The sequence below is a fragment of the Pseudopipra pipra genome, chromosome 1 (assembly GCF_036250125.1).
Source record: "Pseudopipra pipra isolate bDixPip1 chromosome 1, bDixPip1.hap1, whole genome shotgun sequence".
Lineage (NCBI taxonomy): Eukaryota > Metazoa > Chordata > Aves > Passeriformes > Pipridae > Pseudopipra > Pseudopipra pipra.
The window spans coordinates 137,918,718-137,944,755 of NC_087549.1; the positions used below are offsets into that span (position 1 = coordinate 137,918,718).

The 26,038-nt window shown below is 39.5% G+C and overlaps 1 protein-coding gene and 1 long non-coding RNA gene across 21 annotated transcripts in view; both read left to right on the plus strand.

Annotated features, from left to right (window-relative positions):
* KIAA1217 (KIAA1217 ortholog) overlaps positions 1-26,038 on the plus strand; it is a 352,288-nt gene that overhangs the window by 198,402 nt on the left and 127,848 nt on the right. The window lies entirely within an intron of this gene.
* Positions 20,882-21,594, plus strand: LOC135402461 (uncharacterized). Its single transcript, XR_010425133.1, has 2 exons — positions 20,882-21,358; positions 21,462-21,594. It is a non-coding gene; the product is annotated as an uncharacterized LOC135402461 (long non-coding RNA).

Here is a 26,038-nt window from a genome sequence, read left to right on the forward strand (position 1 = left end):
TTCAAAAGGATACAAGTTATTTTTTGTTTTTCAGATAATTGTGATCTAAAACATTTCTTCACACCAAGAGTATGTTAAATTCCCTGTAACATTAATTTCAACCAATAGTTCCTCCCTTTTAAAAGGAATGTTTCATTATATAAAATAGAAGTCTAGTGTACATGTCAGTTTTTATGGAAAGAGTTTGTTCCCCATCTGTCATTAAATAAATAATTTGAAGGAAAACAAAGCATCTAGAGTATGTGCTAGTGAGTCAAGTGTACAGTTGCTTTTATTAGAGTCCTTGGTGGGGCCGAGTATTATTTGGCACAGGCTTTTTGAGCTGACAACTACAACACACCTGTTGGGTGTGGGTGGTGGAGTCAACCAGTTAATTATTCAAAAAACTAATCCCAACACCAAAATGCACCCTGACCTATGTTATGCAGTCCTAGGTTTCTCTGTCTGTACTTTCCTGAATTTGGGCCATGTTCTCTGCAGTCTCCAGGCTGTGTGCAGAGCTTTGTGACTGATGAGAAATGCACTTCCAATGTTTCTTTCTGCTTGACCTGGTCATCATTTCTGCTTGTAGTTCTCAGGCTGTGGATTGCTAGTGCCATATAAGCAGTGGGAAAAACACTAACCTTATGGAAGACCTTTAAAATTACATGTTAACCATCATGCGACCGAGGGACTCACTTTGTAAAGCTCCTTGGAAAGCCCAGTGAACTGTGAAAGCGTTTTTTTCCTCCAACTCCTTGGCTCTATTGCTGTTACAGACCCAGCACAATTTCACTACACCCCCCCCTCTGCAAATACCCACCCTCCACTTTGTTCCACCACTTGGTGAAGCCTCAGTTTTGTCATCTCTGGAGGCTTCTGACCATTTCTCCGTGGTCTGAAGGGATCAACACTGTTTGTGGTGCACCCTTTCTTTCCAGTACCTGTTCTTGGCTTGCATGGCTCTCTCCTGCCACAGAGCACTAAGTGAAGGCTGCATTTGAATACATGCTACCAAATAGTTCTCTGAAATGTGAGCACATTGTATATTTGGGTTAACACAATCTCATTTTTTGCATAGAAATGGTACTTCCAAGCTATTTCCTTCATAAAATATCAGAAGATTCCTGCCACCCCTCACTGTGGCGAGGCTGGAGAGTCCATGGAGAGGAGGGGATGGATGGCTGTGAGAGTACAAATGAGTCTGGGACAGCCTGTGAGCCTGTGCCATCAGCCAAGTGTGTCCAGGTATCTGTGACCTTCAGTGTCCCTCGGCCATCCCATGCCAGTGCTCAGGGTCAGTAGTATCACCGTGTGACCTTTCCCAGGGGAAAACATACTCCCACAGCATATTTGTGGAAGTCTCTTGTATTGAGGCTTGGAGAGGAGTGGAGTTTGGCTCTCTGTTTACACAAAGTAGCATATTGGTTGCTGCCAGTGAAGCATTTCACACAGCATAATGCTATTTGGATAACAGATGCTGAGATGAGGACATCAGAGTTCATACCACTTTAAAAAGTTCATGTAATTATTTTAAATACTGAAAATGTTACTTGAAAGAATGTCTGTGTGCTGTTGTGTTGCAAGAGTGAAACAATAGCACATTTTACTTGAGACTTTGAAAATATTTTCTTCTTTCTAATAGGACTGAAACAATAACTTTCCAGCCACTTGCATTGAAAGTTGCCAAGAGGCTGAGGAGCAGTTAAGAGAGAATTAGGATTTAAGTTAACTCGTGCAATGTTTGAACCTGGATGGAGAGACATGATTTACTGAACTGTGTGTAAGAAAATTTCAACTGTGAGAAACAAATCTTAGAATGTGTTTACTTTTAATTGTTTTCTTTGCTGAAAGTTGAAGAAACTCATACTCCTAATTTAAATGAACATCAAAATTTCACTTTAAAAAAAAAGAGCCAAGACATATTCCACAACACCTACAACTGGTGAAGAAGAGAGATCTGTATTATAATATGTGATACTGGTTTATAATGAAGGCAGCCATTGTTTTAGAAAAACAATCCAAGTGTTAAAATCCATTTTTAGCCTTGGTTTGCAGTCCATGCATATCCAAAATTTAAGGCTTTAATTTGTATGAATCACAGAGAATTTGACATTGGCACAACAAGGATTTTAAAAGCATTTTAAAATCCCTTAAAAGTGGTGATCAGGTTTTATATTCAGTTTTAAATATGTAGGAAGAGTAGCATCTATTACAGGTACTGTTTTAAGATTTGTGAAGTGAACTAGTACTTGTTCAGCTGATGGGCCAGGGCATGGAGGCTTTCCCTGAAAAATAAAAGGAAAAAATAGAACAAAATCACATCCAGATAGGAGTGAGCCAAAGGTGGCTATTCAGGGCTGTGAGCACAACAGGGATGCATTTAGATAGGAAGAAGGGTGTCCATCCGCCAGCTTTAAATGCTTCATGGCCCCCAGAAAGAATTTTTGTCATAGCTCTTCATCCAAGTTCAGTAGGTAAATCTTGAAAGTGTGTACAGCAGTGTTTGTGCAGTGAGGATTAAGGGCACTGGCCAAGGAGCCTTTCCAGCAATACCAAAGCATTGCAGGTGGGACTTTGACTCATTCCTCTGACCATGCAGATAAGCCATAAGCTCTGACTAGACAGCAGGAATTTCTCCAGTGAAAGGAAATTGCATGGTGGTTTAAAGCCAGTATGTCCAGCTCTACCCAATTTCCCTATGGCGGTACCATAGGATGAGGTGGAGGGGTCATGGCCAGTGCTGTCACCATCGAGTGGTCTGTGGCTGCTGGCAGCTTCCTGGGGACAGCAGGGCCTTAAAAAGCCCCTGGGCTGTTCACAATTGTACCAGAGAGGTCAACAGAGGAGTACAGAGGGAGTTACCTTCCCCCCCTGGCTCCCTGAATTCAGCCAGATCTGTGATTCATTGGTCAGGATAATTTTATTAATATCTGAAAAGCTCAGACACTGGTTCACTGAGGCAGAGTAGTTAAATTTGACAGGCACCCAGATAACATAGGATGAGAACAGTATAAAAACCTTGGAACTACAAGTCTGAAAATATCCTTCAGGATTTCTATTGAAAGCAGGAAAAAAACCAACTAGAGTAATTTCACCTTTTTATTAAAAAACAGCAAACAAAACAGATGGTAGACATCTCAGATTTGTGTCTTCCTAATGTGAAGCACCAAAGGGTATTTTTTCTGTTTTTCATTTTGAACATGGGAGTGGAGATAGATTAATGGGTTTTGTTTTAGCCTCCAGTTCTTAAATGTCTTGCACTTGAAAACAATGTTTTTCTCCTCCTTTGTACCAGATGTTACACTCTGGAGAATAATTTCTTAGTGTTTTCCAAGTTCAGTGAACTGCCTTGTATTTTAATGATCATTAGGAAATGTACTAGTTCATAACCAATGATGTACCTAAGGCTATTTATAGACTGCAGTATGGGATCCATCACAACTGAAATTTGATCCTTTTGGACAGCTGTGTGCTTGCACTGAGGAGGGACAATTGAAAGACGAAGGATGACACTGATTTTTTTACATGATGAGATGTTTGGGAGTTTGCAGTTATTTAAACAATTCTTCAGGATTTACAGGATCAGAATGTTCCCCACAGATAGCAAAGCAGCACACAGTAAATTCAGATCATCGATGACTTGCTTAAGCTGAGTATGTTAAGGTAATTTAGATAATATTTACGAGGGTTTTTTTTATTTTTTTTGCTTTTAAGTGAAATATGAACAATTTCCTAGTGGATTTCTTTTGTTTTCTCATTGTGGACAGGGTGTAGCACTAGACATTTCTCTGAAATTTTCAGTTCCATCATCAAATATTATTTCCAGCAAACTAATTGAGAGAGTTCATTTACTATTACTCACTCCACTATACTTTTTTCATTGTTTTGCAGCATGTTTCTGTGCTTGCTTCTTTCACTTTCTTTTGTGCACCCATTAAGCCCTGAATAAGTTGCCTGAATGAGTTTGTCCCTTAAGATTTTCTGCCTTTAAATCCCTCTTTCTGACTGGCACATTCCTCTGTGATATCTGTGTGTACCATGGCATCGTAGTGGACTAACACAGTGCAGCTGCATGGCTAGTTAGCACTAGCAATCTCCCTAATTAATAGAGGCTCCCCTTAGGGATTGGAATCTCAATTCAGCACTCGCCCTGAAGGAGTTATCTAAAATGGATCAGATTACATGTGTCTTAAAAATGCCCACTGATTTTTAAGGGTGGTGAGCTTACCCTTAAACACACCCTGTGGGAATCTACAGTGTAGGTGTCCTGGGTTAGTGTTAGGGAGGATCAGTGTTTGAATAGTTTTGTCTTCTAAAAAATTAAAATTAGTGCACTGCCATATTTTACTTTTTTTTTTCTTAAAGTGTGAGCTCTTTGAGGAAGGGACTATCTAACTTCTTGTAATGATGTTAGTTAATTAGAGGAGTTACAATTTTTAGAGCTTAGGGTCAAGGCTGCCAAAACCATGTTACTGGGCAACACAAAGGATGGAAAACCCAGTTCAGAATTCAGAAATCTACCTGCAGATCCTGCCTTGTTTCATGAAAAATGTTGAGATACCTGAGGAACTTTTAGATAAATTATAGTTTTAAAATAGCTTCCTCCATCAGGTTACAAAAAGAAAGCATGAAGCACTGTGGACTGGTACATTTCCTTTACACAGTGACACCACTGTGGCAGTAGTTCAAAAACCAGTAGAAGGAAGAAACAAAATATGGCTGGGTAGTTCAAATATGAGGATATATAAAATGTCACACAGGGCATAGAATCAAATAGTAGCTGGGAAGGATGCCAGAAAGACTTATGTTTTCAGTTCAGAAGTGCTTTTAGTTACATGTCTGTCTTTTTTTTTTTTTTTTTTTTTTTTTTTTTTTTTTTTTTTTTGATTTAAAGTACTGTTTTTTTCTTCTATGGCCTTTCCTTCAAGAGCTTCTCGTGTAGATGCCTATTAGTAAACAGCTGCTTGCAATAAAAGACAATTACTTTATAGGCATTGTGGTTTCTGATAGATATGTTTGTTCATTGGGGGCTGGTTGTGCTTCTGTTTGTCTTAATATAATCCAGATAAGAATATGTAAGTATTCTTAAACTGAGCAGATAACTCACAGAAAAGCTACATAAAGACCAGACAACAACCATGGTTATTCATAGAACTTTTGACCTTTAGAAATCCTTGAAGTCAAATAAATCTTAAAGTGTACTGAAAGTACATGCTCATATGAAAGCTTTTATATATAATTACTGCCTATACATTGTCTTCCTATGTATTATGTGTATGTGTATATATTATATGTGTGTAAAAATAATGATTATTACAAACATGTTTATTGAGCTCTCCTTGAGGTAGGTACTTGAGAAACTGTGAAGTAAGATACTTGCTTGATACTTAGGTGCAGAATTGCTGGTGTTGTCAACTGGTGTCTTGTTTGTTCAAACTGTTTAAAAGATGGGATTTACTGGACACTGGAATCGATAACATTCAATTCCTTAAAAAATCTCTCTATAAAAATACAGTTCAGATCTGTAAAATACAAATTCATTAAGTTGCAGTTACATAGTAACCCCTCTCTTGTCAAAAATTTCAGGCCTGGTAATTGTAGTTGAGTACCTGATGTAAGTTGGTCTTTAAGTTGAGATGATTTTGTCCAGTGTAGAGTTGAAAGAATCTTGAAATCTTTGAGATTAATATTTTCTATAATCTTGAAGATTGCTAAATAGTTGAAAGATGCTAAGCTACAACAGTACTCATTTTGGTTGTCTGAATGTATTCTCACAGCTTTGAATAATCAGAATGTAACCTTTGTTGACCTCACCAAGGCTTTCGATACTGTGAGCAGAAAAGGTCTATGGCAGATTTTGGAATGTTTAGATTGTCCCCCCAAGTTCCTTAAAGTGATCATCTCACTCCATTGAGGATCAGCACGGCCAAGTCAGATACGGCAATGCACTTTCTGAACCCTTTCTAATAACTAATAATGTGAAACAAGGCTGCGTTCTCGCTCCTACCCTATTCACAGTCTTTTTCAGCATGAAAGGGCTATGGCAGACCTCGATGATCAGGACGGTATCTACATTCGATACTGTACTGATGGAAGCCTATTCAACCTAAGGCGACTGAAGGCCCACACTAAGACCTTAAATCATCTTGTCCGGGAGCTGCTTTATGCTGATGACGCCGCCCTTGTCGCCCACACAGAAGCAGCTCTGCAGTGTTCAACATCCTGCTTTGCAGAGGCTGCTGAGCTCTTTGGGCTGGAAGTCAGCTTGAAGAAGACAGAGGTTCTCTATCAACCAGCACCTCAGGAAGTCTTCCATCATCCCCATATCACCATTGGCAAATCAGAGCTCAAATCAGTCCAGCAGTTTAATTACCTAGGTAGCCTCATCTCCTCGGATGGTAAGATTGATGGAGAGATAGACAACAGGTTAGCAAAGGCATATGGTGCCTCCGGAAAGCTTCATAAAGGAGTTTGGCGAAATAAACACTTGAAGAAAAGTACAAAGATCAGTGTTTACAGAGCCATTGTGCTGTCTACTCTCTTATACTGATCTGAATCATGGGTCATCTACCGCCACCACCTGTGACTCCTAGAACGCTTCCATCAACACTGCCTCTGTACAATCCTAAACATTCACTGGTCAGATTATGTGACCAATACATCTGTTCTAGAACAAGCAGCAGTCACAAGTATTGAGGCCATGTTGCTGAGAACACAGCTGCACTGGGCAGGGCATGTCTCCAGGATGAAGGACCACCGCCTCCCTAAGATCCTGCTTTATGGTGAACTTGCCACTGGCTGCCGCATGAGAGGAGTCCCGAAGAGAAGATACAAGGACTCCCTGAAACAACATCTCAGCCTTGGCCGTATTGATCAACATAACTGGTCTACTCTGACTTGCAGTCAGGAGGTCTGGAGACACACATCTATAACGCTGCTGATGCCTCTGAGAACACACGCAGGATCTTTCTTGAGGAGAAAAGGCAATGCAGAAAGAATCATGCCTTGCAGAATATACCACCTAAGGAGTCTTTCTGCTGTGCCTTTTGCAACTGGATGGGCCTATCTCATATTGGCCTTTTTAGTCACCAGCGCGCTTGTAACAAATGTGGGTAGAGCCCTTCCCAAATCTTCATTCGCGAAGCCCAGCCATGATGAATAATCAGGATCCATGGAAATGTCAATGCAGTGTTCAATAACAATGTTTGTAATTATTAGAAAAAGAGAACAGAGAACAAGACAGAGAGTATCACCTGCTGCTATAAATTCATGGGAGTGTGTAATCCAGGTGTCTCCAACACAAAAATGGTGTAATAATACTGGGGACAAGGTTTGTAGGACAGGAAGTTACAAAACTGCAAATTTCTGGAGACTGGGAGAGAGTTTTAGAGTAGCATCGCTGTTTGCACCGCTGTTCTTAACAATTTCCTGGGTACCTACTTCAAGCTGGTGTTGTAAACAGGCCACTGAAGTAGCTGAACCTTTGGTCTAGTCCTTCCTATTACTGAAATAATCTCTAGGCCACAGTAACCCCTGAGTGGTAAGGATGAAGTACAGCATAAGACCAGCAGAAGCACCAGGTTTGGGGAGAAAAGTGATGACTTTGCCATTTGAGTCCCCTGCCATAAGCACTGAGCACAGAACGTCTCTAGCTCTCCCAGTCTCACCAGGCTGCCTTTCTCCAACTGCTCCCCAATATCCTGCTTCAAATAGTTTTGCTTCTTCCTAGAAAGTTGTTCTCTTGCCAGTAATTTCTTCTTCAGCATGCTGGTTTCTTGAGGATGCTTTGACCATCTCCTTCCCTGACTTGGGTATGTAGTTTTTCGGGGGTTTTTTGGTAGCTGGTCTGTAGTACAAATAAAAGCCTCTTTGTATGTGGCCAGCTTGCTTTTTTGCAGGTATGGAAGTCAGAGGAGTTGGAGGCAGGAGTGTATTGTTGAAAATTTTCCATCCCCTTCCACCTTGTGTCATACTAAGTTAAACTGTCACCTACTTAGTGACATGCAGCTTATATCATCTTACATATGACCTTTGACTTTGTCCTGCTAAATTGAGCTTGAACTTGTGAAACTTAAATGTCAGAGGGCTTGAGCAGATCAGAATAGCGCAAGAGTGTAAGTTACAGTTGGCCATACTATTAAATTTGTGCTTTACTATACATAGCACAAATTGCCTTTAAATAAAGACCATTGACTTAGAATTTTCACTTTGTCTTGAAAAAATTGTGAAAGTGATAAATGAAGTCACTAGACAGAAGGCTTAGAGAAAAATTTCCTTTGTATTTCAGCTTATTTATCCTTCCTGACGTGTGTTGTACATTTGGTCCATACTTTGTCGTTCGTTCATTTGGTTGGTTTGACTTGGGGTTTTTTTTCAGAATAAAATATAACTGTAAATCCACAGCAGTAATAGGTAACCCAGTAGTCATAATCCACTTCTCCTTTGTTGACATCTTTTGGAAGAGAAGGTGTCTTGGTACTGATTTACAAAAGAGGACTGTATTTGTTATAAATTCAATTTAGAATAAGTTAACATAATTAATATTTTTAATGCTAACAGGATTTTGTTGTGGTTTGAGATTTGATGGTCTGACTTCTGTTTCTCCCCTAAAAGAATGCATACATGTGCAATAGAAAACTTATTTTGTAATACATTTTTCTAAGTACTCTGATTATTCGGTAAGATTGTTATCCAAAGTATGTGTTCATTTGGATACTTATTTATGGGAGTAAACATCTATATTCTAGGATACACTATTACTGTTCCTCTAGTGATTTTCAGCACTTTGTCATGGTAAGTTGTCTTAATCACAGAACATCATCAAAATCCAGATGAACTGGGCAAAGAATTTGGTTGTGACCTATGACCTCTTTCTTTCTACAGACTTACTCAAGAACTAAATTTCCCTTTGACAGTGGTTGACAAGGGTAGCATGTGGGCTTTAAATCCTTAGAATTTATTCTAGCTAAAGAACAGAAATAATAAATTTGTTTTTCGTGGCCTGCTTAATCATGAATAACATTGCCTGAGATATCTTATTTGGAAACCTGGAGAACGAGGCAGAGGAGTGTGTCTGAGCTGTTTTTGAGATTTTGTGGCCAAGCACCTTTCTGGTTCCCTTTCCTGGAGGTATTGTGACCATTAGGTGTTTCAGCTTATAATGATCAAGAACATTGTGTCAAACCTTAAAAAATGAAAATATGTAAAATTGACAATAGTCTGGTATATAGCTTGGTAGCTTAATTTAGTTAGATCATAATTCTGGCCCTTTTTTTGTTTTTGTTGTTATGTAGTTACATCCAAAAGTGGGCAGTTTTCAGCTGCATTTAAATTTTAGCCTGCTACTTGAACATAGTAAGATACATGCAAAGTTGATTCTTGGTGTGAGCCTCACATGGTGGTTTCTTCTAATTCCAACTTGAAAACAGACTTGCTGTATCTTTCTTGCCTCCATGACGCTCTTGAACTGATGCTTCCTAACTCCAGAGCTTCTTTTTTCCTGAGATTGCCTCAGAAGAAATGTCAGTGAAAGATGGCTTTGGAGAGATTTATAGATGAGGTGCAGTAAGATGTGAGGGAGAAATAAAAGAAGTAGTTTACAAAAATAAAAATAATCCATTCCAATTCCAGGTCTTGGAAATCTTGTTGAAGCTCTTGTGGATGGCACTATTTAAGTGCATTGTTTATGCATGCATATGTCCATCATCTTAATTCCGGCTCTGTTTAATCCCCAATGCTAAAGCTCCCATCTCACCCCTGGGACAAGCAGCATCCTTCTGGCTAATTTTTATTAGTTTAACAGAAGGAAGACTTAGTCCTTGGTGAGACAGAAGTATTTCCAGTTTCTAGAAGAACACAGTGAAGGAAGCACATTCCTCTATCTGTTGTCTTGCAGGATCTTTTGGGGCCTTGTGGACCTGCAGCTTCCTCCTTCAGCACTGGCTGCAGCCTTTACCTGTGTGACCTGGCTGGCTGGCCATCACATCAACACACTTCTTCATCTACCTAAACCATAAAGCTCAGCATAGAAGGAAGGGCTAAGCTAGATAAAGTTTAACAAATTCAGTGGCATGGAGCGAGGAGTGTTTTGGACAGCGAGTTAGGCTCAAATGGAAGGAATGGAAAGACACCCAGGTTTAAAACTGTTTTCTTCCTCCTGTCTGAGAACAAAGGTGTTTGGCTGTTTGTGGCTCAGTCATGCTTGAGTAGTTCCTCTGGGAAAAAGAGAGGAGCAGAGGACAGGGACAGGCTGCCTTGCTTGGTTCCTGGCTCCTCAATAAGAGAGTAAAGCTCAAACCAGTCCCTCAGGCACATAATGTTGCTGGAAGATCAGGGCTCTGGGGAGCAAGTCTTGGGGGAAAAAAAGCACAAGAGAGAAATGTAGTAAAAAAAAACATTAAATTTTATAAAGAAGGGATTATATAATTTTTCTACCTATTTTTTAACATACTTTATTCATGGAAAATTCTTTGTAATAGAGAAAATAAACGGAAGATGCAGAGATGCAGAGTGGGATACTTCACTGCACAAAGGGAAATTCCACTTCTGTGTAGTAGGAAATACCATAAATGCATTCTCTCTGAGGTGTAACCATTGTACACAGCAAATACAACCCCATACTTTTTAGGAAAAACATGAGCCTTCAAGTAGAATCTGTGGTTAAAACAAATTAAATTTAATCCTTTTCCTGGCTGCGCTGTGTGGGTCATTGGCTAGTTCCTCAGGCAGCTCCAAAGGCATTTTGTATTTATCCTTCTGCCTCTCACCATTTTGCAAGGTGAAATTGTACCATGTTCTGTGGTTTTACTAACTTTGCAGTTTGCAAGGAGTAAATATGAAGTCAGATGATACAAGTCAGATGATTTGATCAAAAAAGAAAGGCGTGGACATACTTCTGCATATTGCTGTGATCCAGGGTGAAGCGAGTAAACCTCCATTACCTGCCAGTGTTGGAAACACAAAGGTAATAACTGCAGGGTGGAAATAAAAGCTGAGCCAGAAACTGAGTTACACATCCCTATTGTCTTGCTGGCTGCCTTTAGTGCAGTGCTGAGCTATGGTTATGAAACTGTGCCCTGCATTTACTCATGTCACATTTGATTTGCCAACATGTGTGCCAGAGTGACAGGTCAGTGCCTCCCTGCCCTGGTGGGAACACCCCTGTTCCATTTTCTCTGCAACCGCTGCCAGGAACCTTTCCAGAGAATGCCTTTGGCTGAGGAAGGATGCAGACATTGAAGTGACGATATATGGAGCAGAAGCACAAATGGGATGATTTAACACAGCGGGCAGACAAGCTCTGTCACTCAGTTCTGTGACAGGGAACTCAGCATTTCCTTTTCTTCAGGAAACTTAATCTGGTGGAAGTGCCTATACATGACACTGCTGCATTTGCTGGTCTGTCATCCTGTTTGTCTGCATATCTCAAACTGGCATGGATGTTCCTTAGTATTGATCCTTTAAAGACAAAATTTGGTGTCTCCTCTCTTCCTAAGTGCTTGTAAAGAAGGATAGTAAATTGATCTCTCTCACACAGAGATACAGTGTTCAAGATATGCTGTCCTGCTCCTGGTATTTAGATTTTAAGGCCTACTCTTCTGGAGCCTGTTTGAGATAACTGATCTGTATAGCTGTTGAGTGCACTATGTCCCTGACATAGTGACGTGAGGTTTGGGAGGATGCTAGGCAGAATAAAAACAAGGTTGCTTCCTCCTGTTTTGGAGTTCTTGTTCACTAAAAGATCACAAGATTGACTCAGATGTGCTTTAGCCTGCTACAGACCACGTGGAAGGGAAGAGGATACCAAAAGACTGACAGCATTAGGTTTAGAGAAGTAGAAGGTTCTTATTCATGGCGTTCTTCAGAAATCAAAGTGCAACATAAATTTTAAGATCTTAGCTTAAGTCTAACAACTAAATCTATATTAAGTGAATAAAAACAGGCCATCAGTTACCAATGTTCTTAGAAGCAGGTAGAATGAAGGAGGGAGTTCTACCTCCAAACCAGATATGTCCTCAAACATATTAGCATCCGATGGCCACCAAGAAGCTTGCCTGCTGTGATTTAGATTGCTCCACACTATGTAAAAATACATGTCACCTCTTTCCCATGGGGCTATTTCTTTCAGATCTCCCCAGAGTGTCCTGTTTAACCAGATGTAAAAAGCTGACTCCCAAGAAGCTGAATCCCACGTGACCTGTAATCCCCCCTTAAAAAATGCAGAGACAAAGACCTGGCAGTCTGTGGGCTATCTCAAGGACTCTGAGGGAGCAGAGGCTGGAGCTGGGACTCCTCCACAACCCAGGGCAGCACTGCAGTGTGGGCAGAGGTGGCTCCAGGGGATCATCACCTCCAAGGGCATGGAGAGTCCTTTCCATCATCATCTGCTGTCTTTCTCATTAGAGGGCCCACACCAGTGTGGGAGTGAGACCCAGAGTAAACCTGGGTTTTCTGACCAGGGCCAGTGCTGTAGCAAGGAAGAGGCCATCTGGTCAGCCTTGTAACGACCCTTTCAGATCTTACACAAAGGCTTGTAATTACATTTGGGTTGGATTTAAATAACGCATGAAAAGCCAAGTCTATGATCATGCATTTAAATACAGCAACTACTGTGCTCTTCTGGTTTAGTGAGGATTGTGTGAATCAAAAATACCTTACTCATCTGCAAAAAGGCTTAGTCCCAGCAAATCATGACTTTAATTACAGGAAATAATCATAAACTACTTTATATGCAATTAAAGACACTTTCTTTTGGAGATATTTTTGTAATTTGTATTTTTTCCTGAAACCAATTATCCAAAATATTATACTTTTTCATGCCTGCAGTGCAACTTTGTCTTGCATATAAATGGAGTTTTTTTAATTAAACTTTCTTTATGTATAATTGAAATTTGAGACTGTTTTACCTTTATCTAGGTAATTGATTAGTAGGCCAATTAATAGGTCAACGTGCTGGTTAGTAGAAGCAGCTAACATTTTTATGCTACAGTTTGCTTGTTTAGATAATTATATTAATTTAGAATGTAAATTGACGCAATTACAATGGTGTTTTTTAAAATGTCAGCATCTTTTATGTTAATGTCTAATCAGCCTTTAATCAAATACTGAAACCATTTTGAAACAGAAAATACCTTTTACACTGAAATTTAATGTAATGCTGGTCCAGAGCTCGTTAGTTTCATGGGAAGCCCAGTACTGGATTTGAACCATGCTCGTAATTTTATCCATCTATTGAAGCAGAATAACAATGTTCAAATTCAAACTGAATAGCGGTGTGGCCCAGATCTTTCACAAACGGCTTCAAACAAGCAGTGGAGTATTTCACGGCAGTGGTAGACTTGAAGGCTAGGGAAAATGTGTCCTGAAGGATATGTGATCCTGTGGTAGTTGCAGCTCATGATGTGTGAAGAAGAGAAAGGTAGATATTATGTCTTCTTGTGCTCAAAGTGACAGTTCAAGGAAGATCCTTAGCCTGTAATGAATATCTATTAGTCAGGAACAGAAACTAAGTGAACATCCAGGAAAACATCAACATGATCCTTTCTGCCTAGCAACTGGGATGAGGAGCTATGCTGCTTTCTGATGTCTGTGCTCCTGCCTGCCTCTGTCATGGGGCTGGTGTCCCTCAAGGATGGTAGGTCACATTTCCTGACTTACCTGTCCACTTCAACCAGAGAGATCACCCCAAAGAGCACAGAGACTATCTTGGCAACTTGTATGCTGAAGGGAAAAAAGCAGCACATCTTAAAAAGTGGTGTCCCTTCCCAGAGAGCTTTGATATTGAATGTGTTTGATTGTTCTCTGTAAACATATTAGATGAATGAAAAAGTGGGGCACAAAGTAAAGTAAAAGAGGGTGCTGGCATAAGGCCAGGCAGTATATGTTGGCTCGGATAAATTTGGGAGAGCAACTCTTGCTGCCAGGATAGCTGGAATGTTGTTCTAGGGCAGCATGAGCAGAAAAGTTGCTTCCAAAAATCAATGAACTCTTATGCCTCATTGCCTGTAAGGAATGGATGTGATAATCCAGCAAAATCCATTATGGCTTTGTGCTCTCATGGCCATTACAGGTAAGCCATCCCAATGCTATCCTCCTTAGTAAATATGTGACTGGATTATAGAGAGGATTTGGCTGGATGATGGGAAAACAGAGTTTTCTAGAGGCTACCTTATAAACTTTCTGCCTCAAAACCCAGTCTGCCTGTGAAGCAGATTCCACAGGACCACATTGCCCTACCAGCTGGTGCCATCACTGCAGTGCTGGTGTTGGCACAGGGCTTGGCCGCCTGAGCAGGGCAGGAGTTCACACACCTCCAGGAGTACTGCACATTCTTTCAATCAGTCCTGATCTGAAACATGATCTGGGGAATTTACAGAATTAAGCTATCAAAACTATGCAAACAGTTATAGGCCTGGATTTGGCATAAAAACTTCTACAGTGTTTTCCTTCAGCATTTGTATTTGCTGTTGGAAATGCTTCAACTCATAAATCTGTGCAGATTATGCTGATAGGGGAAAACACTAACAAAACATAGTTTTACAGGTGGTTTTAGGTGAATTTTCCATCAGCTTTATGTGCCTGTAACATATCATTGTATCGTTTTCTCAGCCATTAACTTCTACTGTGAAGCCTGAGATACTGGATTTCTTTTGCCTTTATCGTTTGCCTCTGTGAGGCCAGGGTAGAGGCAGACAGAGGTCAACGTGTCAAGCTGGAGACAGCAGCTGGAAGTGCCAAAAGATGGGATGTGGCCCTTGGTGGCTCCGTTTGTGCTTGATATAAGGAATACCATGAATGCCAGTGGTAATGGCATCTAATAGGAAAGGATAGCTCTCCAGATTTTGCTTTTTTAGAAGCTATGAACATGTATTTGTTGAAGGAGAAAGGCCTAGGCTTCACTGAAACATGTAAGTGCCAGTTGGGTGATGAGGGCATCCAGGGCCACTGGATTCCTCTTTCATGACCTTGGGCCAGCCATTGTCCAATAAATATAAATAGGCTATCCCTGTTAACTTTTACAGCAGCAAGGCTAACTTAGTTTAAAATTGCATATAAAGTCTATATTGATCTAACAACCCTCTGTCCTTGTTTTTCTCTTTTCCCATGCACTGAAGACTCACAGAAACAGGAGAGAATTAACCTTGGTGTTAGGGAATGAGAGGAGAAGACAAATTGTTTCACCTTATGCGTAGGGAGGGAGGTGGGGATATGTGGTTGGGATCGGGGCAGGAGAACTGAGGAGTCATCCCCCCTTCCAGTGTGCTGAGCTGTTAGATCAGCTGAGCAATAAATATGTGTCTTCAGCCTTAGATTAGTTCATGATGTAATTCTTCATTTTTGCCCTTCCCAAGGAGTCACTGCTGAAGCTCTTTTACCAATAGCAGAAATATTTATTCAAATACAAGATAACCATTTGTTTCACTTGTCCCTCCACAGACACGAGTATATCGCATTTAAGTAAATGAGTGTGCTGAAGACCTAATTAGAGGCAAAGTCCATGATCCTGTGCCAAAATGCTACATCATGAACTAAAACTCGTGGAAACTTAATACAGAGTCACAAATTATTTGCTATATTTAAATGAGACTTTAAACATTAAATGAAAGCCGATACACTCAATAAAAGCCTGTAATCTGGGCTGTAATAAATCATCTCATGCTGGTATCCCAGTGCAGATGAGGGTGAAATTTTAAGTGCATTGACATTAATGTCATAGTGCATCTTGACTACAACAGATCCAGGATTTTTTTGGTAATGCGCTTAGAGTCTTAATTTACTAGCAAAGTAAATTGTTTGGGATTTCCTGTTTCCCCCCCAGTCACTGATGATGTGATCAGTGGGACAATACCAAAATGTAGTCAGCTGGATTTCTCTGTCAGCATCAGCCACCTTCCTTTTTTTCATCCTTCTCCCAAAGCCACTTCTCTGTTTCTCGCTGACCTCTCCTGCCAGTGCACAGCCTTGGCAGGTGCACTGGTCTATTTGGCTTTTAGACTTGTTTCCTAAGAGGAGAAAGCTTACATGATTGATCAGGTGCCTTTTTGTCTGCAGAACTGTCTTCAATTAAAGTCTACAAGGAGAATAGCTATCCTAAAGGTCATTGGGCAGAGAAGACAACCCCAAGTGAGCACCATACGCTGCACCAAGCCTGCTTTGGGAGGGGAGCAGAGGCAGCAGTGCCAGCAGCTGACTGCATGTGACACATACATTACTCCAGAATAACTGCAGGGGGGATCTATCCTTCCTCGATGGGAATGGTGGAGGGAACACACATGGGTTTTGCACTGTCACGGTGGGTAGGTGAGGAGGGGATAGGGGGTAGGGAACAAGAATGAAAGGCAAAACAAGTTTTAGAGTTGCATCCTTTGCAGAACTCTTTTTTTTTTTTCCCTGTACAGTTTGGTTTCATGTGACTTCAGCTTCTTCCACTCAATGGTAGAAACACGATGACCTTTGCTGAAGTGGCTGATTACATTTATTTAAATGGTGTCTAGTGATAGCAAAGTAGTAACAAAAATTGATTTGCAACTTCTAGTGTGCTTTGCAAAACGCATGCGAATTTCATTGGCACTAGTTGGAAGCAAGTGAAGAGAAAATAGTACATAAGTTAAGAAATATTTCTTAGTATACAGTGATAAAACTTAAAAAACTTAATTTTTGAAGAAAATGAATTTATTTTATTACCATACATAAATGGTAATTCATTTGGTGTTCTCAGAGATATAAAACAATACAGAAGCCTGCATATATACTTCAATTATATAATTTTAACAGCTTTCATGCTCAATTATTGCCATTGAATTGATGTGGAATATATAGTGTTGGCTTAGCTACAGCTTAAAGATGGGGCTTACAAGCTGTGAAAAAGGTAAGGTGTTTCTTCTGTCTGTACCTTCTTTTATTCCCTGGGTACCCTTATTCTCATTGCCTTCAAAAGTATTTGTGGATGTGCAAGAGGCACAAGAGTGGCTACTAATGTTCCAACTACTCCCTTTTACTGTTTTGAAGGGTTTAGAAACTCCTTTATAGAGAAATTTTCATTAATTCTACATTTTCTCATGGGCTTACCTAAAGATCTCATTTTGCAGGCTCCTGTACATAAGTTTATCTTTAAAGGCACCAGTATTATAGTATTACAAATGTTAGGCAGGTTTCTTGAAGTTAAGCATATGTGAGTTTCTTCAAAGTTTAAGGAGAGACGGGGAGACATTGAGCTGCCATCTGAATAACAAATACCTTCATTTTCAGTAGAAGTGAGAAGTGAAATGTTCCTTAGAAGGTTTCAGACAGGTTTCATGGACTGCAGATGCACTGGGGACTGATCTATGACCACCTTTTGTCTGCTAGATCAGAGCATAAATATGTTTATTGTTATATATCACAATAACAAGGGCAGTGCAGTGGCAAGTAGACACCTGGCTGACCAGCAGGTTGAAGGAATGAGGAGAAAATTCATAGTTCTTTTGTTTTCTTGTAAACCAAGATAATAGTTCTAGTGTGTCTGAAATTAGGGTAGGAAAAAAATGTATTAGTAGTATTTGGAAATAGATTATATATGTTATTGATGAAAAGAAGAATTCAGTTATAAAGTTTACTCCCTTATTATTTACTTTTCTATAAGGGAGCCTTTCTTTCATTTCTGTTTGGCAAGTAGGATTCATGTGTAGCTGAGTTTGCTTACACTGTCCCACTCTTCCAATCTGTGTGTGTCAGGAGAAGGGTCCCATGTACAGTTGTTCCCAAGACAAGGGTTTGATACCTGTAGAAGAGAGAGTCATTTAGTGCTTACACGGTGCTTCCTCTACAGAATACCTCCTGCCTCTAAGATCTTCCATCCTGTTCGTTATTTAATACCTATTTTATTTTGGGAACAAAAAAAAAACCTAAAGAGAAATGGGCACTGTTCACATCAACTGTTTCTGCCCTGCAGATATGAGGGGAATAGTTTCCTTTCCACAGGAAGAGTCACCGGGAGCCTTTTAGCCAATTACCACAGCAGTTTGTAGACCACAGCAAAAGAGGAATTACTTCTGCCTTCCGTAGTGAAATTTAACCACTGCTGTGCTACACAAATGGGCCTTTTATATTTTATCTACTTTGATATTTTAAGGAAATGAGAAATCCTGAAATGACAAAACGGTGGTAATAATGAGGTGAGTTATCACCACATGGTTATTATCAAGAGAATTTTCTTTTTATACTAATGTGTGTTAAAGAAGAGGCATGTTCCTTGTTTGCCTTGGAAGGAAAACCATTCAAGTTTACTCTTGTCAGGTTTCTGAGAAGAATAAACCATTGTTACTGTTTGGGAAGGAGAAATGACCTAGTGGAACCTGGCCCACGAGTTGTCTTCCTGGAAGCCACACGTGATCGTGGCTCTTGTTGTGTCTGAGGTTTGTCTGAATTCCCCTTTATCCCTTGTTGGGTTCAGCTGCTGGTGCTGCAGTCGGTTCTGCATTCGTTATCTCCGGTGAAGTTACCTTATTTGCAGTAAAAAAGAAGTTGGACTTGGGTGTTTTGTAACCAGCATTAGACATTACCTGTAACACAGGAATTCTTTTGGCAGTGAACTGCAGCACTTCTCCCATAGAAGCTGGTAAACCTGAAAGACACTGTTAAGCATCCACTACATTCCTGAGGTAAGGTTGTTTTAAAGAATGTCCCTGTCCATGGCCTGATGTCCTTCCTGCTGTATTTGGAGTAAATGAACCTTAAATGGAAGCTCATGTAGATACAATTGATTGAAAATAGACCATATACTTAAATTTTATATGATAACAGCTGCAGATTGAATTAGTAAATCACTATTCACTATGACTTCTACTTTGGTCTTGTTTTCATGTAAAACCCTTTAATCATGTTTTGTGCATTAGTCAGTGAGTTTTCACTGGAAACAGGCAGGTGCATGAGGACCTTTGTGGTAATCCTGTGCTCCAGAGTCACTAGCACAAGCACGGAGCTGTCTGTTTGAAGACTCTTGCAACATCTTTGTTGACTTTCAAGCATGAAACTACATTTCTGTCCAGTGCAACTGTGAAGCAAACCAACAAGAACCTTTGCAGTGTTGTAATGTTGTGTACACTTCAAAGTGTAGCATCACACTAAGTAGTGTTACGTTACTACTTAGTGTTGTCAGCATACTGCAAAAATAATCACAGTGTATAAATTAACATATGAGCTTTCCAGAATTCCATGTGGTGAGTTTTAGTTCAAGCATAGTTAACAACATGGATAAGGTACCAAAACCTATTTAAATATCTATGTGTCTTTGTCCCTCTCTACTTTTAACTCTCAAATGATTGTGGATGCCATGTATAAAGCTTTTGTGTAGTATAGGACTTGTATTAAGGATCTCAGTATGCCCAGCAGCCTTTACAACAAGAAAGAAGAACCTAACTGAAAATAACAAACTTAATCTCTGATAAGGGATTGTTTGAAAAGTTTTTTTCTGAGAAAAAAAGTCAAATTCATATGAAGGTTGTGCCACTTTTAAGCCTAACAAAGTAACACATTTGGATTCTAAAGCTAATTGGAAAGATGATTTTATTAATGGTATGAGTGTCAAGAACAAAGACACTTAAAAACTGACAAAAAAGGAATGCAAAGAACTTTATCAAACTATAAAAGCTTTGTAAAAGTAGAGCAGATACTGCATAGCTGGATATGCTACCATAAAGGATCTGAAAAAACAGCTTCTACAGCAGTAGAAGCCCTGAGATTCTTCCTGACATGTGAAGTAATGCCTTGCATTGTTATGTGGGCAAGGCTGTTTTTCTTGGCTATAATTTAGGATGGCTTTTGTATGTTATCATTAATGAATTAGAACTTGAATAACAAATCTTGGATGTAATCATCATAATCTGTTCCTGTTGGGGTGGGACAGAAGAAAAAAAAGCTCATTGTAAAATAGTTTAAACCTATTTGATGAAAAAATACAGATAACTTATTTGCTTAGCATAGCTTATCATTTAGGTGGATTTTTTTTGTTGAGTGATCCATAATCATATAGTCTGCTTCAAGAGTTCCTAACTCAATCATACTGCAATAGTGAGCTCTGTGTACTGTACTGCTTAGTATCTTGTGTCTACTTTGAGTTCCATATTGAAGGGAAGGAACTGAACATGTCAGACTATGCCGTAAAACAAAAATGAGTAAAGTAAAATTGATTGCAAAGTGTTCTCCATATCGTGTACCTGCCTTAAGAAATTACTCTTTATAGGTCTTTGGAACACAGTGTAACGGTGTAATATATGCTTCTATGTCTATATGCATATATGCTTATGCCCATTTATAAATTATTTTTTATGTGTGTCAATACATATCAGAACTTGCCTTCATCTTGCCCTGTAATTGTGAGTATTCTTTAAAGGTGTGTATGTGAGGGTGTCCAGTAGTACCACATTGTTGAAACTTGAGGCAGTCATGCTAGGTGGTGTTTGTTAGTTCTCAGTTTAGAAATCTGAAAGGTGAAACACCTTTCAAATAGGTAAATGGATAAGGTGGAGATTTTGCAGAAAAACAACTTTTGCCTTGTCTGGGTAAAAACTGAGAAGAAGGGAAATTTCTTCTATGTGGGAATGAAAGAAATACAAATTTGCGAGCAAGAGGGATGTAAGAGATGCATGTCTTCTCAAATTCAGTATATGGAATATCAGAGATAACAGTCATTATTTCTGCTTCTTTTGCTTTTTTATTTTTTCTTTTTTATGAAGGAAAAAACCATCATTTAAGTGAGAACCCTTACATGAACTAGAACCTTTTCATTTATTTTATCGCCCATATATTGCTCTGCCCAAACAGACAGTTTTCCAGCAGCTTGCAATTTCTTACTGATGACTCCACTTGCATCCATTTCTTTATAAAACACAAAACAAAACACCTAAACACAAAATTTGCATTCTGATTTGGTAGTATTTTGAATAACTTAAAAAAAATCTCAGTGCCTTGATTTGGGAGAATGAAGTGGCTTGCTGAAATTTCTTTTAAGTGGCTGACAATAGTCATTAGAAAGACATCTAGTGAATTTGTCTTTAGATGAGCTTCTTAACGCAGGGAGGTTTTGTGGGGCAAAGTGGTGTGAGGTCATTCCCTAATTATCTTAATTTAGTTGGTTTTGGTCCACTGTGTTTCAGGTTCAGAAGCATTTATTTGTTCTGCTGTGAGTCATAGTGCTTCATTATGACATTTGCACTGACAGTTATGGGAGAGATGTGCTGAAAGGCGCTAGGCTACATCAACATTTTCAAACTCCCACATGCTTCTTCCCATTTTTATTAGGATCTCCTCAAAGTTGGTTACACACCCTCTTTCAAATTATTCTTTGTAACTCAGGTCTATCACGTTGCCTGTACAACACTCACGAGTCACTGTGCAGCCAGTATGCTAATTGCTACCTTACTGAACCAACCATAATGGGCAGCCTTTCCTGTGTATTAACATTTTGTCCTTGACCTTACATTTTGATTATTGTGTCTTTGCAGTGGATTTTGCTGCCTGCTTCAAGCTTTGCAATGCCTGTGTCCAGCACTATGCACAATGAGACCTAATCCCCAGCTGGGGACCATCTCTAGCAGTGCAGTACAAATGAAATAAATTTCAACATTTTTTGTTTTAGTCTGGCCTCATTCAAAAGGGGGTTTGTTGCTATTTCTCAATTCCTATTTGACATACTAGTTTTACAGTGATTTTCTGGCTATTAAAAGCAATTTTGGGGGGAAAAACACGATTCAGTGTTTTACAACACTGTATATATGGATTAGGGGTCGATTTTTGGTATCTATTCTATACACAGTACATGCTAATGTACTTGAAAGGTAAGATGTGTGAATTGCTGCAGATCTTTAGCTTTGCAAAACATGGGATTGAAGAGCTGGGCTAGTCTGCTTGTTTGCTTTCCCATGTTGAAGTGGTAACTGTCTGCCATTACTGTGCCTTGTGGCATTTTAAAAAACAAGAGACGAGAACAATTTTGCTACTCTGTATGCCTCACAGAACAGGAAAAGTAAGACATCATTTAAAGTGGCTATTGTGCAGGAGGTTTCTGGAATGTTTGGCATTGCATGTTCAACTTTGGCATTTTGTCATTAAAAACTGGAGCACAGCACAAGCTCTCAAATATGCAGTCAGGCCTCTTGAGCTCCTGTAAAAATAAGCTGGCAAACAAATCCCTCTAATAAAATGCTGATGCTGGAAAAGATATACAGTCATCACTTCGTTATGCTGCTTTTCTCAGCACGTCTCATCTATTTCCGAAAGTAGAAGAGAGAGATGATTACAGTTAAGCGAAAGTCATGATGGGGTGAAATCCTGGCCTTGCTGAGACAGGGGACAGCTCAATCACTGGGTCAGCCTTTAAGCCATGAAATATCCCAGTGGCCTGGCCAGGTCACTGTTTTCAGTGGCCATTAACTTACCTTTTAGTCATGGCAGTTGTCTCTTCTCTCTTTGTGCTTTTATGATGGTCATTGTTTAGCAGAGTATATGGGGCTTATGACTTTTGGCTCAGGCTTTTAATGACTCTGTAGCCATTTAAAATGCCCTCCCTGAAACCTCCCAGGGGCTGAGTGCACTGGTGAGGCGAGAGGAGGCTTCTGGCATTAGAAGCATTTGGCATTGGGCTCCTATTGATGACCTGGCCAGTGAGGGTGGTGACAGGGCTGCAGTGCTGCAGTCTGGGCTTTCTTTGTTTACTGGGACTGTTATTTTTCCTATCAGTTTTTCTCAGGATGGTCCATTTATAATTTTTTACTCAATGTATTTTTTCATTCCAAATCTGTATAGCTACTAGTCATACTTACAACATTTTCTTAATTATTATGTGTTCTTTCCTTCAAAAAGAACTACGTGGTTTTAATATGTACTGTGTGGGATGCTTGGCTAGGATAGTTGAAGGAAGAAACAGGAGTAATGACAGCCTGGAAAGGAAAACTGTCAGAATATTTGGTTATTTAATTCATAAATTACAATCCTGGTTAAACAACAAGAATCATTCTCAAGTTAGACTCTTTAGAGCTAATAATGACAGTGGAACTATCTTGAATACAAATAAAAGTTGAAGGTAAAGAAACTTGTTTTAAAGCAAACATTTTGGCAGTGCTGAAAGTGGTATCTTCTAGTGGTGTTACAGAAATTGCAGTATCTTTCCTGTCATACCACACTGGCATGTGGTAGTCTGGAATAAGAAAAATACTGATGGGACAATCAAAATAATGTGATAGAGGGGGAGTCCATGAAGAGACCATGTGTGTCAGCCCAAGTGCACTAGCTAAGCTACCTTCCAAATACTCTTGTATGTCATAGTGATCAAGTAGGTTCAGAATAAAACAAGTTTTTATAAAACTACATAAACTATAAAGTTTTTATAAAACTACATTTTTTGTTTCCAAATGAGTCACTTTTGTAGTGCCCTTCCAGAAGGAGCCCACTGGCACTGGGCAGACTAAGTGTGTTGAATGAAGGCAGGACGTGAAAAATAGTTGTCTTTCCTCCTTCAGAGAATAATACTTGTTAAACTGCACAGCTTTAAATAAGGAGGAAACAGTACTTGTGATCATCTGTAGTGGCAATCAGTCATATCTTTCTTCTTTGTGGTGTTCAAATATTGGGGAAATGATTATAAGCAGCTTACATGTTTCTAAAGCAACTCTCTGATCACGTATTGTTTTGCCTCTTCAGTTTTGAAAAATCTAAAAATATGTGCCCTATCAAGAAAATACTGTTTTTGTAACCAGTAATGTGTTTTAATAGAGTCTGTAACCAGTAATGTGTTTTAATAGAGTGGAGAGGAACTGTGGTGGTTATTTGTGGGTTCTTTCTTGCTAAATTCAGTAGCCGTTGTGTACCAGGAGATTAAACAGCACAGTTTGTATGTGGTCTATGCTGTTCATATAAGCAGGTCCAGGGACTTTTTTAAAACTTGTATCTTTTTTAAGGTCCTTGTGCGTGGCTGTCTAAAGCTTACCAGAGAACAACACATCCTGTATGCTGCACTCTCATCCTCACATCTTGGAATTGTTCTGGGAGTGCATAAACACCTCCTCTCTCACCTTTCATGGCTTCTTATGTGCAAGTAGCTTTTGAGGCCAGCTGTCCTCTTCCTGACTTCTGGAATAGCCTTTAGCATTGGAGCAGGGACCAGGACTCAATCTGCAAAACTCTGTTAAACAAAATTTCCAATGGACATCCAAAGATTGTAACACTGTATTTGTGGTAATGGCCAGATAATACCCTTAGTCCTCTGTGGACAAGATTCTGGTATCCCAACTGTGTTTGCAGGGTTGGGGGAGACATGGACCCCACTCCTTTGGGTCCCAAAGCTCTTGTGAAGCTTCATTTTGCCGGACATGTACTGCCATTGGAAAATTGTTAGGGATCTGTAAAAAGAGATTCTTCAAGTTAGACACTTTAAAAACGCAGATAGATTGGTTTTGCTTGTTAGCAATGGGTAAGATGAAACACAGACATTTCTAACATTTTGACTCTCTTTATTCTCTCTGTAGAAACCCAGCAGGCAGGATGTACAGTGATTTGGAAATTTTTGTGTTGAGTTCCTAGAACAGCTGAGTCAGCTCCACAGTTTCTCATGGCTGTGTTTTTAGCTGTTATATAGATGGTGATAGGACTGCAGACTGCCACTGATGATAAAAACAAATATATATTTGTGGCAATTAGACAGTGATGTATCTAGAGCTAAGCAGTACTGATGATGGCAGGATTACAAGAGCTGGGTTGTTTGGAAATTTAGTGTTCTCATTGTGGCTATTATAGGGCAAAACTGAAAGCTAATAAAACTGAAGACAGGTCATATCAACAGACCAATTAAACACAGTGTGTATCATACATACAGATGTTTGTGAGCTATACTATTACACAGCAAATGTTATTTTTGACCTTTCAGTGTGAACTCTGTTGATTCCCCAAGACTTTTTCATGCAGAATAACCTGCTAGAGAAGGAATCAGACATGACTTCATACAGTCCCTGACTTTAGCTGGATTTCTGCAGTCCTGATTTAAACCAACTTGGTTTTACTGGAGTGATGTAGGGGACAAAACAAGCCAACTTTTCCTTTCTGTGGTTTTCACTGTGTGGGTCATCTGAAAAGATGAAAATGTGGCTTTCCCAAAAGGATTCCTTTTTACAATTGGTTTCATTACTAAATTGGAGCTTGGGTGGATGATTATTATATGTGGTTGAGTGGCATTTGCTTTAATTCTGTATTTGCAGGTGGCACTGTCTTTTCTGCCAAGAGATAGGAGAAGGGCTAAGGACTTTATCTATTAATGACATAGCCCTGGAACAACAGCAAGGTAGCTCGGTTTGGAACCACAAGGCTGTTGAAACACAGATCACTTTAGACAACGAGATTCAAAACAAATTTCTCTCTGTCTCATCGGTGCCTGACCAATTTCTAATAAAACCAAGCTTCACTATTCTTTTGTTCTGTTTGCATAGAGGCTTGTTGCATAATGCAGATGCAAAGGTAATACCTGTTTAGCTTCACTTTGACAGTTCCATTAAGATTAGACTCAGTATAATTTTGCATCACAAAAACAAAAAGACCTGTGTGGGGCCTTATCTTGCAGTAGCAAACTGCTTAGCCCAACTGGTGAGGAGGATTCTTAGTTGCTGTGAAGAGAAAATGCACAGACTTGGAGCTTTTGTTGAATGCTTTTTTCATGTGTCACAAGTTCTCACTACAACTAAACTCAGCCAGAAAGGTGGTGCCCTGATACCAGTTGAGAAGGTCGATACGATCCTACACACCAAATCATAATCACGGCAAAACCCAAATACTGACCAACTGACAGTTGACTCAACATCCTTCTTTACAATGTTTTTTCTCTCTATGTTCAGTAGAATATGCAATTCTTTTATTGCTGTTAGTCAGGTACCTTTAAATCACATTAAACAACATTCCAGAAAAACACAAGTAATGTGTTGGATTTTCATCATTTCTTGCTAAACATCTTAGTTAAACTGTTGCAAGCCCCTATATCCCGTGCCTTTTCCTTTATGATTTTCTTTTTTTTTAATATCTTGGTAACCAGACCTAGTAA